At 47.2% G+C, this 16,671-nt stretch overlaps 1 long non-coding RNA gene across 1 annotated transcript; it reads right to left on the bottom strand.

Annotated features, from left to right (window-relative positions):
* Positions 1-12,773: 12,773 nt before the first annotated feature.
* LOC134486659 (uncharacterized) lies at positions 12,774-16,667 on the bottom strand. The gene is made up of 3 exons (XR_015687165.1): positions 16,620-16,667; positions 16,243-16,333; positions 12,774-13,095 (listed from the first exon to the last, which is right to left on the bottom strand). It is a non-coding gene; the product is annotated as an uncharacterized LOC134486659 (long non-coding RNA).
* Between the last annotated feature and the right edge of the window lie 4 nt (positions 16,668-16,671).

Genomic DNA, 16,671 nt, shown 5'->3' with positions numbered 1-16,671 from the left:
TATGCTCTGAGCCATGGCTGGGCCCCTGGGAGCTGCTAGAACGGCGGCTTTCACAGATCCTTAGTTAGGATCTGTGCTCTAATGCCAAGTCCCAAATCGCAGGAAAGATAAAAATTGTCCTGGGTTTTCCTAGTAAAGGGAAGTAGGGAAAGAAAAATACTCAGTTTTTACTCATTCTTCCAGGATTGCCATTCTGCTTTTCCTGTCAAGACAGGGTCTCACTTTGTAGCAAAGGCTGACCTCAAATTCATAGCAGTCTTCCTGTCTTTCCCTCCTGGGTGTGGAGATTTCACTTGCAAGATTTTCAGATATAGCCATTATGAAAAATCCTACAGGGACTTTTTCTTTTTCTTTTTTCTTTTTTTCGGGGCTGGGGACCGAACCCAGGACCTTGCGCTTCCTAGGCAAGCGCTCTACCACTGAGCCAAATCCCCAACCCCCCTATAGGGACTTTTTTTTTTTTCCTTTTCTTTTTTTTTTCCAAACCCTTGTGTCGAGGGCTGACTTTCAATAGATCGCAGCGAGGGAGCTGCTCTGCTGCGTAAGAAACCCCGACCCAGAAGCAGGTCGTCTACGAATGGTTTAGCGCGTGCGTTAAGCGTGACGGGCGAGAGGGCGGCCCCCTTTCCGGCCACACCCCGTTTCCCGGGACGAATGGCTCTCCGCGCAGGGGGCCGGGGGGGGGGACGACGAGGCGGGGACCCGCCGGACGGGGACGGACGGGGAGCCGGCTATCCGGGGCCAACCGAGGCTCCTTCGGCGCTGCCGTATCATTCCGCCTGGGCGGGATTCTGACTTAGAGGCGTTCAGTCATAATCCCACAGATGGTAGCTTTGCCCCCTATGGGGACTTTTAAACCAAGAGACCTGTCTGCTCACATCTCCAGCCTCATTTTCCTGTCACTCGCCAACAGCCCTGTGGATCAGCAGTAGCTTCCCAACACACCTTTGGGCATCAGTGTTTTTTTTTTTTGTTTTGTTTTTTTTTTTGTTTTTTTTTTTCTTCTTTTTTTTCCGGAGCTGGGGACCGAACCCAGGGCCTTGCGCTCACTAGGCAAGCGCTCTACCGCTGAGCTAAATCCCCAACCCCAGGGCATCAGTGTTTTTATGTTTTCAGGAACTTGACTTCAATTTAAACATTCAGTGTGCTGCGCGTGGCGACACACATCCATAATCCCAGCACTGGAGAACCTGAGGCAGGAGATGACTAGTTTGAATCCAGCCTGGGCTACATGGTGAAAATGTGACTTTAAAAATACATACATTAATTCAGCCTTTGCCAACACCACCTTCTCCCCAAATAGTGTTAAAACTGAATTTGAGGGGTTGGGGATTTAGCTCAGTGGTAGAGCGCTTGCCTAGCAAGCTCAAGGCCCTGGTTTCCGTCCCCAGCTCCGAAAAAAAAAACAAAAAACAAAAAAAAAAAAAAACAACTGAATTTGATCTCCAGAGCACGGTAATGGTCCCACTGAATTCACTGTACTGTGTTACTTACACCTCGTACTGTTTTGTATTCTTGTGTACCTTGCTGATGTGTTAACTGTGCACTCTGTCAGAGGCTTCTTCATATTAACTCCTGGTCCAGAAACCCAGTAAGCAGAACACACATTCTAATGAAAGAGACACTAAGTAGAGAAGTACAGAAAGAAGAAAAGGCCCCTGCGGTAACATACATGAAAGTACTTTATGAATTGTGGGTTGCTGTTTGGGGCATTTGGGATGTAGTTTCACAACTATGTTGAGATCTTTTCAGAAGTTAAAGGCAGCTTTCTAGAGGACCTCTTCATCAGAATTTTAGACTGAGAAAAAAACAGTCTGTATTCAAAAGTTACTCGAAGAAAGCCTGGGAAGATGTAGTGTTGTGAGAACCTGGGCACAAGTCCCAGCCTCCACAAAAAAGCTAGGTGTGGCAGTGAGCAGTCCCCACACTGGAGGCCGAGACAGGAGGATCTCAAGGACTCACTGGCCAGCTCATCCAGCTGATGTGGCAATAAACTTCTGGCTCAGTAAGAAATATCTCAAAAAATAACGTAAAAGCCAGGTGTGGCGGCTGTGCTCTGTCATGAAGTTCAAGGACAACTAAGGCTATATAGAGAGAGCCTGTCTCAAAAAATAAACGTCAAAACGACGTGGGTGTGATAGAGGAGGACACCCAAAGCCAGCTTCCGGTGTCCGCATACGCACATGCAGTTGAGCATACCTGTGCATGTCTGCACGTAGGAGGGGCTTATTGAAATGAAGAGGGAACGGTGAGAGAAAGGTAAGAGGATCATTAGAAGGGATTATGATCACAGTGCATCTGTATGAGGGTGTAGATCACCTGAAATGGGAGTTACAGACATTTGAGAACTACCATGTGGATGCTGGGAATTGGATAAATCCTGGTCCTCTGAAAGAGCAGCCAGTGCTCTTAACCACTGGGCCATCTCTCCAGCCAGATCTCTCTCTCTCTCTCTCTCTCTCTCTCTCTCTCTCTCTCTCTCTCCCTCTTCTTTCTCCCTCCCTCCATCCTCCATCCCTCCATCACTCCCTTCATCTCTTTCTTTTTTTCTCTTTGGTTTTTAGAGATGGGGTTTCTCTGTGTATCCTTGGAACTTGCTCTGTAGACCAGGCTAGCCTCAAACCCACAGAGATCTGCCTGCCTCTGTTCCCTGAGTGCTGGGATTAAAGGTGAACACCACCACTGTCCAGCTCATAATGCTTTAAGTAAATTTACAGTTTTGTATTGGGCGTTCATAGCTATCAGGGCACATGTGGTTGGTGGGCCACGGATGATTGAACATGCCTGCTAGAGATGAATGTGATAGTTTCCCTTTCTCCCTCCTCCCTCCTCCCTCCTCCCTCCTCCCTCCTCCCTCCTCCCTCTCTCTCTCCATCCCTCTCTCTCCCTCCCTCCTCCCTCCTCCCTCCCTCTCTCTCTCCCTCCTCTCTCTCCCTTCCTCCCTCTCTCCCTCTCTCCCTCCTCCCTCCTCCCTCCCTCCCTCTCTCCCTCTCTCTCCTCTTTCTTTCATGCTGAGGGTTGAAATAGAATCTCCTGTGTGCTAAGCAATCAGTCTATCTCCGAGCTGCTACACAGTTTAGATCCAGTTTAGCTGAACGAGGTAAGAACTTAGTTTTTGTTTGTTTGCTTGCTTGTTTGTTTGTTTTGAGACAGGGTTTCCCTGTGTAGCCCTGGCTGCCCTGGACCTCCCTCTGTAGAGGAAGCTGGTGGCCTCAAACTCCGAGGTCTGCCTGCCCCGACTGCTGAGTGCTGGGATGAAAGGTGTATACCACCACTGCCAGGTGAGATAAGAAATTTTTACAAGCCAAGTGGGACTGTGCCTCTAAATAGTTCCCTTAGAATTTCAGGGTGCACATTGCCCATGGAACGTGACCTCTAATGGGTCTACATAGCAAGGTCAGGCCAGTCAGGGCTTCAGAGTAAGACCTTATCTCAAAAACCAAAACAGCAAAAACAAGCGGAGAGGGAGGCCCCACTCTCACCTGCCACACTGCCCACCATGTCCCCCAGATCAAAATGGTGGCATCCTCCTATGCACCAGGCTCACAACCACATAAACACAAAACAAAAGCAGTCACTGCTGGACTTACTGTAGACTGCCGGTGGACAGACCTACTGTGTGTAGGAAGCAGTGTGCTGGACTTGGATCCTCTGGAAAGGGATGTGTGACTGGTGAGAAGCTCAGCAGGCCATCTGGAATGTCAGCCAGAAAGCATGGGTAAGAGCCTACATGCTCGGGTAAGAGCCTGTCATGCACAGCCACCGCCTGATCTGTGTGCTGAGGACGGTGTGACGCTTTTCTAACAAGGCAGCCCCCATTCCACATAGTCCCGGAAGAGAAAGGACTATTCACCATTAGAATTCTTGGGCATCAGCGACGTCCATGAGTATGAGGGTTCAGTGAGTAACTTAAGAGGGGTCCTAAGTTCTTGTTCCCTCAGACAAGGAATCGGACAGAGGGACCAGCAAAGTGAGACAATTTTTGTAATTATCAGGAATTACATCAAAATAAATAAGTAAAAGGAAAAATACATAAAAACATCAGGAAGTTAATGGATTTAAGAAAAGAAAGAGGGGTTGGGGATTTAGCTCAGTGGTAGAGCGCTTGCCTAGGAAGCGCAAGGCCCTGGGTTCGGTCCCCTGCTCCGAAAAATAGAACCAAAAAAAAAAAAAAAAAAAAAAGAAAAGAAAGAAAATGTCAATGCACTTATCTACAGTTCCCTAACTTGGGTGGCGAGAAACTTGTTTGGTAGGGTGTTAATGAGCGGGCCAGGAAATGTTCTGTTTGTATTCAAGTAAGTAGGAAACTCTGGCTGAGCGTTATACAGGCTAAATTGTTACACACCTTCTCAGAACCTCCAGATGACTATGTAACATTGGGTTTCCAAATGAGAATCGACCCTTGAGTTCCTAACTTTTCACACACACACACACACACACACACCACACACACACACACACACACACACACACACACACACACACACACACAGAGTTTCTGATGGTGACTGCTATCTTAAGCCAAACTGGAAGTGGGTGGAGCCTGGTCACTTAACTGTGATCTTCCTCCTGCAGTTGGCATTGCCTACTCTCCTTTCCCAGCTCAGTCCAGTTTCTCCTTCTGCCTTTTGTCCTCCATTCTTCCCTCCTTCCTTCTCTCCCTCATTCTCTCCCACCCTCCATTCTTCCCTCTCTCCCTCATTCTCTCCCACCCTCCATTCTTCCCTCTCTCCCTCATTCTCTCCTTCCCTCCCTCCTTCCCACTCTTCCGTCCTTCCCAATCTCTCCTTCTAGGGCTGAGGATCAAGCCAAGGGCCTCATGCTCTAGTTCCTCAGCTGCTCCATAACATTTTTGTGGAAATTAAATTCCCCTCTTTTTCTCTCTTCCTTTTCTTCCACAATGGGGATTGAACCTGTGGCTGCATACAGCTGGGCAAGCACTCTCCCGGGCAAGCACTCTGCTGGGCAAGCACTCTGCTGGGCAAGCACTCTGCCGGTGGGGTGTAAACTCCAAACATCCTTTTGCCTTTCACTTAGAGACAGAGTCGCATACAAGGCTTGGGCTGTCCACAGACTCCTTCTGTAGCACAGATAGGTCCTGAGATTACGATTATCCTCCTGCCTCAACCTCTGAGTCCCTATGGTTTCAGGAACACACACTAGAGCTGTTGGGGATGACCTCGACACAGGGAGCAGACATCAAGGACCAAGCCGCTGGGCCATTCCTGGTCCATTTGCCCTGCATCTTCCCTGTCTTCAGGTATGGCCTTCTGTGACAAGATTACATCAACGTTGATGGCGTGAGGTAGATGAATAGGCGGGCATTGGGTGGGTGGAGCTCCAGTGTGGCTGGTTGTCAGTCATCTGTAGATCCACCCTGCGTAAGAGCAGCACATTCACAATCCCCAGAGAGTTGAAACAGGACTCACGCCTAGGCCTCCTTGGGCCATAATAAGCTTTTGGAGAAGAAGCTTTGAGATGAAACAGGTCCTTGCATGACAGAGAGCCTTTATTCACGATAAAAGCATCCTCCACCACTTCTAAGCAGATGCCTCTCGTGATACTTTCCAGGCCTCATCCAGAGAGTAGAGTACTATTGTAAGTGGAGAGCTCCTGGTGTTCTTAGGAAAGCTCTACGTTTACTCAGTGTTGAGGCTCTCAAGTCAGTGTATCGAGTCATTAAGGCTTTAACTCATGGAGTCCACAAGACGGATGGACGGAACTGACATCCTTGGCTTGACAGCTGACCTCCACAAGTGAGTCGTGGCACATACATGCCCACGTATGCCCTAAGAAATAAATAAATAAATGCAAGTAAATATTAAGATTTATTTTTATTTTATGTGTCTGGGGTTTCATTTTGTCTATACTTATGTATAAGTAATATGTTTGTCTAGAGTCTATGGAGGCCAGGAGAAGGCATCGGATCCACTGGAGCTAGAGTTAAAGAGGTCTGTGAACAACCCAGTGGGTGCTGGGACTTAAACCGAGTCCTCTGGTAATCACTGATCAGTCTCTCCAGAAGAAGCCCTCACCTTCTATGAGAAATAGATTAATTAGGAGACTTGACATTTGCTGGTAGATGTACAGCTGTGATCTCAATAGTAACCATCCGTGAAGCAGGGGCTGTCATGAAACCAGAGAGCTCTGAATAGAAATGCCAGGATTCGACCCCTTTTCATCTCAGAACTTGATTACTGACTGAACGAGACAGGGTCTGGTGTAGCCCTGGATAGCCTGTGTGTAGCCCAGGATAGCCTGGAACTCACTATGTATAGGCTGCGGATGACGTTGGGCTTCTGATCCTCTTCTTCCCAAGTTGGGATTCCAGGCTTGAACCACAGTGCCTGGCTCCCAGCTAGATTCTGAAACTCTCTTTTGTACTCAAGAGCACTCCCGACACACACACACACACACACACACACACACACACACACACACACACTTCTGCATGGGCTTTAGGTAATCACTGTAATTTCTCTGGGTTTGGATTGTGTGGGAAAAGGAGGGATTTGGTTGGTTGTTGCCTGCTATAAGCACTCATTTGCTTTCTCATTTCCTCGAAAACCTCTTTCACTGCGTCGGTTCTGCAGCATTCCCACCAGCTGAGGTTAGGAATGGTGCTGAGAATGAACACGTGGCTTGAGTCCTTAGGATGTGTCCGGTGCTAGGTGACATGTCTGTCGGGTGCTGTGTGACAGATCTGCCTGAATTTGTTTATGTGCCACTCCCAACCACTCTAAGGAAGAAGTATGTTTTTAAATTAAATGTCAGTTTTTGCAGCTCTGGGAACGGGAGTGGGGTCTGCTGTACACTGGGTAAATGCTCCACTGTTGAGCCACATCCCCAGTCCTTTTGAAACTTCGTCTTAAGACAGGGTCTCAGTAAGCTCTCACTCTAGACTTGAACTTAATCCCAGGCAACTTTGAACCTTAAACCCTTCCTTAGCCTCCTGAGTAGCCGGGTTGACAGACTGTGCCATTAGAGCATCAGTTCTCAACCTGTGTGTGGAAACCTCTGTGGAAGGCCCGAGGACACGCTCATGTATCAGATAGCCTACATATCAGACACTTTCATTACGACTCACAACAGTAGCAAAATTAAAGTTATGAAGTAGCAGTGGAAATAATTTTATGGTTGGGGGGTCACCACAGGATGAGGACCTGTATTAAAGGGTTGTAGCGTTAGGAAACCTGAGAACCGCTGTAGTAGACCCGGCTCAGGCAGTTACTGGCATGATCATTACAGACCTTAAATGTGAAGTTCAGAGTGTCTGAGCCAGAGGCTTGTCAGCTCCCCTCTGCAGTGCACACCTCAGGCCCCTCTGTGGCCTCCATGCCCCTCATACAGAGTTCCTGCCCCAGCCAGAGCCTGCCAGGGTAAAGGTGAGTGTGCACCGGACTGGCTGGCTCTCCTTTGCTAAGATCTGTCCATCCCAGCTCTCCTGCTCACCCGGCCTTCAGAACTTAGAGGTCAGCAGGGTGGCTGGGCCAAGCCGTGAAGTACAGAAAGTGTGTCTTGGTGTTTTACCCTCCCGTGAAGGCTGGCCTGTTAGCCAAAGGATCATTTGGCTTCCAATTTCTAAATCCCAAATCTTTTCAGGACCGAGTCTAAGTCTTAGTCCATGCTATCTGCATGTAGGAAACTCTGCGTCCTGGCCTACCTAGGGTGGCCATTTTTTTTATTCCTTCTAGTCTCCATCCAAGTCTTGTGTATGTCTCCATGGAGGGAAGTTGATGAGGCCTCCAGACACCCAAGGTTTATAGACATCAGGCCATCACTGTTCTTGGCAACCTCAGTCCCGTCTTTCAGGATGGGTAGAAAAGCTGGTGGGGCAGTTACGACAGCACCCATCTTGTTCAGTTGGCACCGAGTCCTGTTGATGCTGGAGGATTCTCACTATAGCCCTGCCCCGTGAGGTGGCGGGATGGAGGATTCTCACTATAGCCCCGTGAGGTGGCGGACGGAGGATTCTCACTATGGCCCTGCCCCGTGAGGTGGCGGGATGGAGGATTCTCACTATAGCCCTGCCCCGTGAGGTGGCGGACGGAGGATTCTCACTATAGCCCCGTGAGGTGGCGACGGAGGATTCTCACTATAGCCCTGCCCCGTGAGGTGGCAGGATGGAGGATTCTCACTATAGCCCCGTGAGGTGGCAGGATGGAGGATTCTCACTATGGCCCTGCCCCGTGAGGTGGCGGGATGGAGGATTCTCACTATAGCCCCGTGAGGTGGCGGACGGAGGATTCTCACTATGGCCCTGCCCCGTGAGGTGGCGGGACAGAGGAAGGTCTGCAGTGTAGACACTTTCCACAGATCTGTCAGAGATGAGGACGTATCCAGAAAATCACCAGTAGTGGGTAAGTGGGTAGTAGCTCATCCCACCCACAGGCAGAAAGGCAAGCTGAGGAGATGGGATAACAAGACCCTGGGAAGCTGGATAGGAAGGTCCGGAGGCTGGGGTGGGGGAGGTGGCAAATGAGGTATGGGGCAGATGCGCCAGCGTCTCCCTGCGCGTCTTCTTCCCGCTTCCTGTTGGCGGGTGGTCAAGGGAATCAGACTGGGTGGTAAAAACTCGAAGCGTTACCACACAGGGCTCAGCACAGGGCGCAGAAACAAGAGAAAGGTCCACCTGTGGAGGCCAAGCATGGAGCTCCATCCAGATTACGGGGTAGCAGCCGAGAAGGAGCCAAGACAATCTAGCGATTGTCTAGAGCACAGACCTCAGTCTGGAGGAGAAACAGTTTTTTTTTTTTTTTTTTTTTTGAATAGCATTTTGCTTTCTTGTTGACGATGTAAAACTTTGATGGGAGACATACAGCTCATCACTTGGCTCATCCTTGGCGTTGCTTGGTGTAATTAGCATAGCTAACCATCCAGCTTACTGAGCACACTTTGAATGTCAATCTGACCTCGGCCCACGAAGAGCAAATGTGAGGTGGGGCATGAGGGAGGAGCCCCAACAAGACCAATTAAGACACAAGGGAAGGAATATAGCTTTTGTGTAGTTTAGTGGTAAAACTGTGCCAGTGTACCAAGTACTGAATGAGGGACCCAGAGCCTGATGGCAGAGCACGGCCGAGACTCAACGGACATGTTTCCAGCCCTTAACCAAACTGTATGCTGGGGCCTGGGGTGTGGTGTGCCCCTTCCTGACACATCTTCCTTTTCTCTTCCAAAAATTGTTAATGAGAATAGTTTTTATTTGTCACAAATATGCAGTACAATCATCTTTTTTTTTTTTTTTTCGGAGCTGGGGACCGAACCCAGGGCCTTGCGCTTCCTAGGCAAGCGCTCTACCACTGAGCTAAATCCCCAACCCCAGTACAATCATCTTAATTGGACATTTTTTAAAGAAACTAGCACGTTTTAGGATTTTATTAATAATATTTATTATAGCCTAGAGTAACCTGTAATCCCAGCACTGAAGCAATGGAGGCAGTATGTTTAGGAAATCAGGGTCATCCTCAGGTAAGTAGTGAATTCCAGGCTAGCCTGGGCTACATGAGACCTTGACACAAAGACATCATCAACAACAAAACAAACAAAAACTTTATTATGTAATAGGGCTTCAGAATACATATATGTGTGCGCGCGCATGCACGCACGCACGCACACACACACACACACACACACACACACACACACACACACACACACTTTTATTTCAAGCCGCAAATAGCCATACAGGTCTGGGAAGGTGGCTCAGTTGGTAAAGTGCTTGCCTTATAAACATGAGGACCCAAATTCAATCTCTAGAACCCTCCTAAAAATGTCAGGTGTTGGAGGTCCAGGGCTGTTAATTCCATTGCTGCAGAGAGGTGGGTCCCAGGGGTGTAGAGAGAATCTCTTATTAGCATCACCTGTCAATAAAAAAGCTCATGGTCAATGAGCTGAGGCAGGGAATAGGAGGCGGGACATGGGCAGGAAGAGAGGATGCTGGGAAAGAGTGAGAGGTGGCAGAACCGAGGTAAACTAGCAGGTAGCTGAACTCAGGTTAGCATAAAACAGCATACAGTGATGTTCTCGTTGATAATATTTAGAAGAATATATGGTTATGTTATTGTTCAGTGAAATTAGTTGTTTTTGATGCTCCATGTTTTGTCTGGATGTCAAAATGCCACTAAGGGGACAAATCACACAAGAAAGATGTCAAGATTACAAATAAATATCACACTTGTATTTGATGAAATATAAAGGAGATGACTGAATAGAAAAAAAAAAAAAAAGAAAGGACATGATCGCTCCTAGCTATGGTGGAGGAGAAAGTTTATTAGAGACATGTGGGAAAGCATCACCAGAGGCAGGAACATCTGGGAGAGCCCATAGAGGACATGATCCTGAGCTAGACCATGTGAGGAGGGGAGAGGGGAAGGAGGGGGAAGAAGAGAGTGGGGAGAGGAGAGGAGAGGAGAGGAGAGGAGAGGGGGGAAGAGGAGAGAGGAGAGAGGAGAGAGGAGAGAGGAGAGAGGAGGAGAGAGGAGAGAGGAGAGAGGAGAGAGGAGAGAGGAGAGAGGAGGAGAGAGGAGAGAGGAGGAGAGAGGAGAGAGGAGAGAGGAGAGAGGAGAGAGGAGAGAGGAGAGAGGAGAGAGGGAAACCAGGTGCAGGAACCAGGAGGCCTAAAACAGAGAGGCAAAACGGCCTGGTAACTAAATGTTTGGATTCTATAAGGAATGACAGCTGCAGAGAGGGAAGCGCAGCCTTCTGGGCTGAAGAAGTTTAGGGCAGGCAGTGTGGTATGCCAGCCAGGAGGCCCCTGTAACTGGTAGGAACTGAGGGACAGGGAGAACCAGGTGGCCAGCATCTGCTTTGAAACGTTAAATACGCATCTCAGGCATTTGTTGAGGTTTGAAATGTAATGATGACCCTTCTTGAACACGTTTTCAACCTATGATTTTGTAAGTTCCATTTTTACATATTTTTATATATTTTAACATTTCTTTAATTATAGTAGTACCCAGCCTACTTCAATTGGATGAGTCATCAGTGTCTCCAGAGAGAGAGAGAGAGAGAGAGAGAGAGAGAGAGCGCTGCAGAGAAGCCTCTGTTTGGAGCATGGTTACTGGAAGCAGGTTAGACAGAGCACTAACACTTAAGAACAAAAACACAGCCTGTCCACAGAGGAGACACTTTGTCAATTAGCTTCACCGAAATCCAACACTTGGCCTGGGAAGATGGCTTAGGGGGCAAAGTGCTTGTCACTAAGCCCAGTGACCTAAGTTTGACCCACACAGTGCAGGAGAGAAGAGACTCTTAAATGTTGTCTCCTGACCTCTGTGTGTTTGTGGTGACCTGCCTTCCCAACACACAATAAATGAATAAGTTTTTAAAGACCCCCAAAACCTAGCTTGATGTGGTCATGCATGCCTGGGAGGCTGAGACAGGAAAATCACTGCTTGAGCCCAGACTGGACTATAAAGCAAAATCCTGTCTCAAAAAACATAAAACCTCAAACCGCCAACACTTAAAACATTTGTTCCATGAAAACTGTTACAAGGTAGGAATGAGAAGCCAATTAAAAAGTTACCTAGATACCATTTTGGTGATCTCTGATCATGTATCTCGGCGCTAACGTTCTAAGAGCATCTTCAGGAGAAGACAGTGAGAGTAATTCACTTTTAATGTAATTGTACAAAGATACCATCCGTGCAGGCCTTGTCATTTCTTCAGCATTAATGATCATTCTGTCTTAAAAAAAAAAATCACTGATACTCATCAGACTGAAACCAGTGAACCCAGGATTAGTCCTTTTCAAGACAGTGTAAAGGAAGCCATGGTCATCTGAAACCAGCACAAACCTACCAAGGGTCCATGGGTGAACTTCCTTTTTGACCAGTTTCTGTCCAGGAAGTGGGCACTAGCTTACAGCATTAGTAGAGTCTATGGACCATCTTTTGGGTATTTGGATGAGTTATAGTAAAGCTACTGAGAAGTAATGACTCCCTAAATCTGGAGAGAGACCATGCTTTCATGAATTTCCCTTTGTCCCCCGTAGTTAACAGTATCTTGACAAGAACACACGAAGATGTACTTTTAAAATGTCAGGGTAATGATGGCAGAGCATTAGAATCAGGTTTTAATAATTTATTTATAGTTGAAGGAAGAGGTGAAGCGAGCATCCCATACATCTCTTGACACCAGCAGGCCATCTTCCATTGCTTGTCTAACACCTACTCAATGTAAGCTCTCAGTCAGTACCTGCTGTGCTCTGCTGCTTAGGGGACAACAAAAAGTCTACTCAGCACACATGCATGTTTATCTTTATGTGTACGGATGTTTTACCTGCATGTATGTCTGTGCACCACTTGCATTCCTGGTGCCTGTGGTAGCTAGAAGAGGGTGTTGGGTCCCTGGGACTGGAGTTACAGATGATTGTAAGTCACCATGTGGTGTTGGGAATTGAACGAACTCCAGTCCTCTGGAAGTAGAGCCAGCACTCTAAACTGCTGAGCCATCTCTCCAAAGTAACACCTTTTAAAAAAATTAGGGTCTTCTATGTAGCCCAGGTTAGCATTGCATTCACAGTCACCCTTCAGACTATATTTCTGCCTGGATTTGACACACTTTTCCCTTCCCTCCCCTCCTCCCCCCTCCCCCCTTCTCCCTTCCCTCCCCTCCCCTCCCCCTCCCTTTCTTTCTTTCATCCCCGTCTTCCTTCTTTCCTTTTGAAAACTATTTTGACACATGGTTGGTAGAACTTACATAGGCAAAGGGTAGACTGTATCACTGGGGTTCAGCTACGATACAGATTAACAAGATGTTTACCACTAAATATGAGTCACTTGTTCCCTATATTCATTGTAACAGATTGTTGTAATTGTATCAGCCTGAAGAAACACAGTTACATTTTTCCAGTTCTGGAAGCTGTTCCCAGCCCTTGCGGTGGTCCTCTGAGCTCACCTGCTGCCTCTTTCTAAAAGCTCTCCTGGTTACTGTGGGCTTCCTCAGCAAATCCAGGCCAGCGTTCCCTTCTCAAGACCCTCGATCGTGTCTACAGAGTCCTTTCTGACATTCAGTGGAATGTCTCTCCAGGATTTATGCCATGAACATCTTCAGGAAACCATTGTTCAGCCAGTACAAGGCAGTGGGAAGTTACTGTCAAAAGTGAAGGCATCACTAGGTACACTAACATTGTGAATGAGAGATTGCTTTGATAACATTTACTAAACATATCTATTTTATATCAACAATAAGTATAATATTACCAAAATGCAGCAGTCCAAATGATGATCGTCTAGGTGTCCCCCTAAGCTTCCCAGGTAACTGATCCATCCTTGGAGTCATGCTTTCCAATATAATCAGACATGGATGCAATCAAATATTTTTGAAGGACTTAAGAAAGGCCCCTAACTCTAACCCTAACCCCAACCCTAACCCTAACCCTAACCCTAACCCTAACCCCAACCCCAGCACGGAATTGGAGATGTCTACTGCAGAAGAATGTCAGGAGGCAGATGTTAACTGTCCTCCCTCTTTGAAGGGACAACATAAAGTCAAACTGTGAGCTAGAAAGACCAGGAAGGTGATTCCACACCCAAGGAAGGAAGTGATGTCCACTGCATGGGTGCCATTCAGAGCTACTGAATTCTCCCTCTGTAACCAAAGGCTCTGGCACATGAAGTTTTTATGGTTCATGTGGAACCACAGCAGCTGGAAACCATGCCCAGCTCTCTTTACACTCAGCCAGGGATTCCAGCAACTCTGCGTCCCTGCCTGAGGAAGCAGCAGCAGATAAGGCCTTTGTAACTGTAGGAATGGGCTTTCTCAGGGGCTGACAGATTTATGGAGAGGCCATTTCCTCTGTTTGTCTCCTAAGGAGCTTGTGTACTTTGGATCTGCAAAGGCCTCCTTTCCCTGTGATCACATCCAGATGGATTTCAAAGAAAGGAAACAGTCTCATGGAAGTGACAATTAGCAGAATTTCCAGTGATTAATTTTTCCTTATTGTTTCCATAAATCACATCTTATCATTTCAAGATAAAGGCTTATATTTGCACAGTATATGATTTCCGTAACACCTACACTGGGCACATCCTTTCAGTCTGAGTGAAAATTAGTGTGGTGTTTGGTGCTTGTTAACCAGTTAGTACCCTTCGTCCCCACCAGCACAAGCTGCTTCCTGGAGAAAGGGCTTGTTCTGCTAATTTGCCCTTTTACAAAAAAAAGTTTTTCTCCTGTGCTCGAGTGCTCAGGTTTCTCTGTCTCTGTAGTTGCTTTGCATATTTCCTCTTCCTCCTTTTTGTGCCACTGGGGTTAAACTCAGGTCTCAGTACTCTATTGCTGACCTGTAGTCCTATCCATTTCTGTGCATTTACCATGAAATCGATCTCCTTGAGCTGCATAAGTGGCCAGAACTCACCCTGTAGCCCATAAGACTTGAACTTGGGATCTTCCTGTGTCAGCCCCTGAGTAGTTGCTGTCTTCTGTCTGCCTGTCTGTGTGTCTCACATTTTGGTTTATTGAGGTTTAAAAAAGGCAACAGCCTGTGTGTTCCCTCATCTCCTCATAGAGCCCTGTGGACATGCTTGGGCTCTTCCTCTCTGTCACTGAAAGAGTTAACCTGCAATGGTCAGTCTTTACTGTCAACTTGTCTAGATTTCAAATCGCCTAGGAGGCATGCCCATTTTGTGTTTCCGGGGTGGTCTAAGTGAGGAGTGAAAACCCACCCTGCACATGGGTGGCACCATGCCAAGGTCTGGAGTTCAGAACTGAGTAAAACAGGGAAATGGAGGTGCATGCCAGCATCTGACTCTCTCAGCTGACTGTGTGATGGGACCATGTGCGGCAAGCTTCCCCAACCCGTGGCCTGTAACTCCTCCAGCTGTGAGCCCAACTACACTCTCCATAAGTTTGTTCTTTCAGACACGTGCTCCACTATGTTCATAGCAGCCTTATTTATAATAGCCAGAACCTGGAAAGAACCCAGATGCCCTTCAGCAGAGGAATGGATACAGAAAATGTGGTACATCTACACAATGGAATATTACTCAGCTATCAAAAACAATGACTTTATGAAATTCATAGGCAAATGGAGGGAACTGGAAAATATCATCCTGTGTGAGGTAACCCAATCACAGAAAAACACACATGGTATGCACTCATTGATAAGTGGCTATTAGCCCAAATGCTTGAATTACCCTAGATGCACAGAACACATGAAACTTAAGAAGGATGACCAAAATGTGAATGCTGCACTCCTTCTTTAAAAGGGGAACAAGAAAACCCTTGGCAGGGAATAGGGAGGCAAAGATTAAAACAGAGGCAGAAGGAACACCCATTCGGAGCCTGCCCCACATGTGGCCCATACATATACAGCCACCAAACTAGATAAGATGGATGAAGCAAAGAAGTGCAGGCTGACAGGAACCGGATGTAGATCTCTCCTGAGAGACACAGCCAGAATACAGCAAATACAGAGGCGAATGCCAGCAGCAAACCACTGAACTGAGAACAGGACCCCCATTGAAGGAATCAGAAAGGACTGGAAGAGCTTGAAGGGGCTCGAGACCCCTTATGAACAACAATGCCAAGCAACCAGAGCTTCCAGGGACTAAGCCACTACCTAAAGACTATACATGGACTGACCCTAGACTCTTACCTCATAGGTAGCAATGAATATCCTAGTAAGAGCACCAGTGGAAGGGGAAGCCCTTGGTCCTGCCAAGACTGACCCCCAGTGAACATGATTGTTGGGGGGAGGGCGGTAATGGGGGGAAGATGGGGAGGGGAACACCCATAAAGAAGGGGAGGGGGAGGGGTTAGGGGGATGTTGGCCCGGAAACCGGGAAAGGGAATAACAATTGAAATGTAAATAAGAAATACTCAAGTTAATAAAGAAAAAAAGAAAAAGAAGTTTGTTCTTTTAGCCACCTGGTCAGCGATGAGAAGTGTAACTAATACATCTGCCCTGCTAGACGCCAGCCCTTCATTTGCTGTCTGGATACTTTAACACTCCCCTTGTTCTCAGCAAGATTACTCTCAACACACACATTAGTGACATCCATATTGCCTCGCTTTGAGGTCTCTTTTTAAAACCGAGGCAAAACCCACTGGAAATGTGCTTGGTCCTAAGCCCAATCTGCAGCACTGAAAGTGGGGGGGGGGGCACGTTCCCGTTCCCTCATTTTATTACTCATAGTATTTGATTCAGTTTTGTACTTTAGAAAATACCTATTTTTCAAATTTTTATGCATGTATTTTGCCTGTGTATATAATTGTATACCATACGTGTGCGGTACTCACAGAGGCCAAAAGAGGGTCTTGGATCCTCTGGTACTGTAATTAACACTCGATTTTGAGTTTCCACGTGGGTGCTGGGACTTAAACTTGAGTCCTGTGCAAGAGCAACAAGTGATGCTAACTTCTGAGCCGCCTCCCAGCCCACTCCCCGAATTTTGTGTTTTAGGTCAGATCCTGTCTTGTAAATTTCAGTTTCTTACGTCTTAACTAAATTTATGTCACCAACTAGATCCGTCAGGCGTCTGATGTAGATCAAAATGAACTTTCACCTTTGCAGATCTCTAAGCCACTCTAACCTTGCTCCTGTTCCCCACAGCTCCTGTGACAGCCCATCCCTTTTCCTCTTGTCCATCCTGTAACTTGGGACTCCATTTGCTCACCTTTCTCCTTACTTCCAACTCTCACAACTTCCTGTCTGTTAGCATTCCTCCT

Source organism: Rattus norvegicus, chromosome 4 (genome assembly GCF_021556685.1).
Source record: "Rattus norvegicus strain SHRSP/BbbUtx chromosome 4, alternate assembly SHRSP_T2T, whole genome shotgun sequence".
Taxonomy (NCBI): domain Eukaryota; kingdom Metazoa; phylum Chordata; class Mammalia; order Rodentia; family Muridae; genus Rattus; species Rattus norvegicus.
The sequence above is the reverse complement of the archived record's forward strand: the minus strand, read 5'-3'. Positions and strand labels throughout refer to the sequence as shown.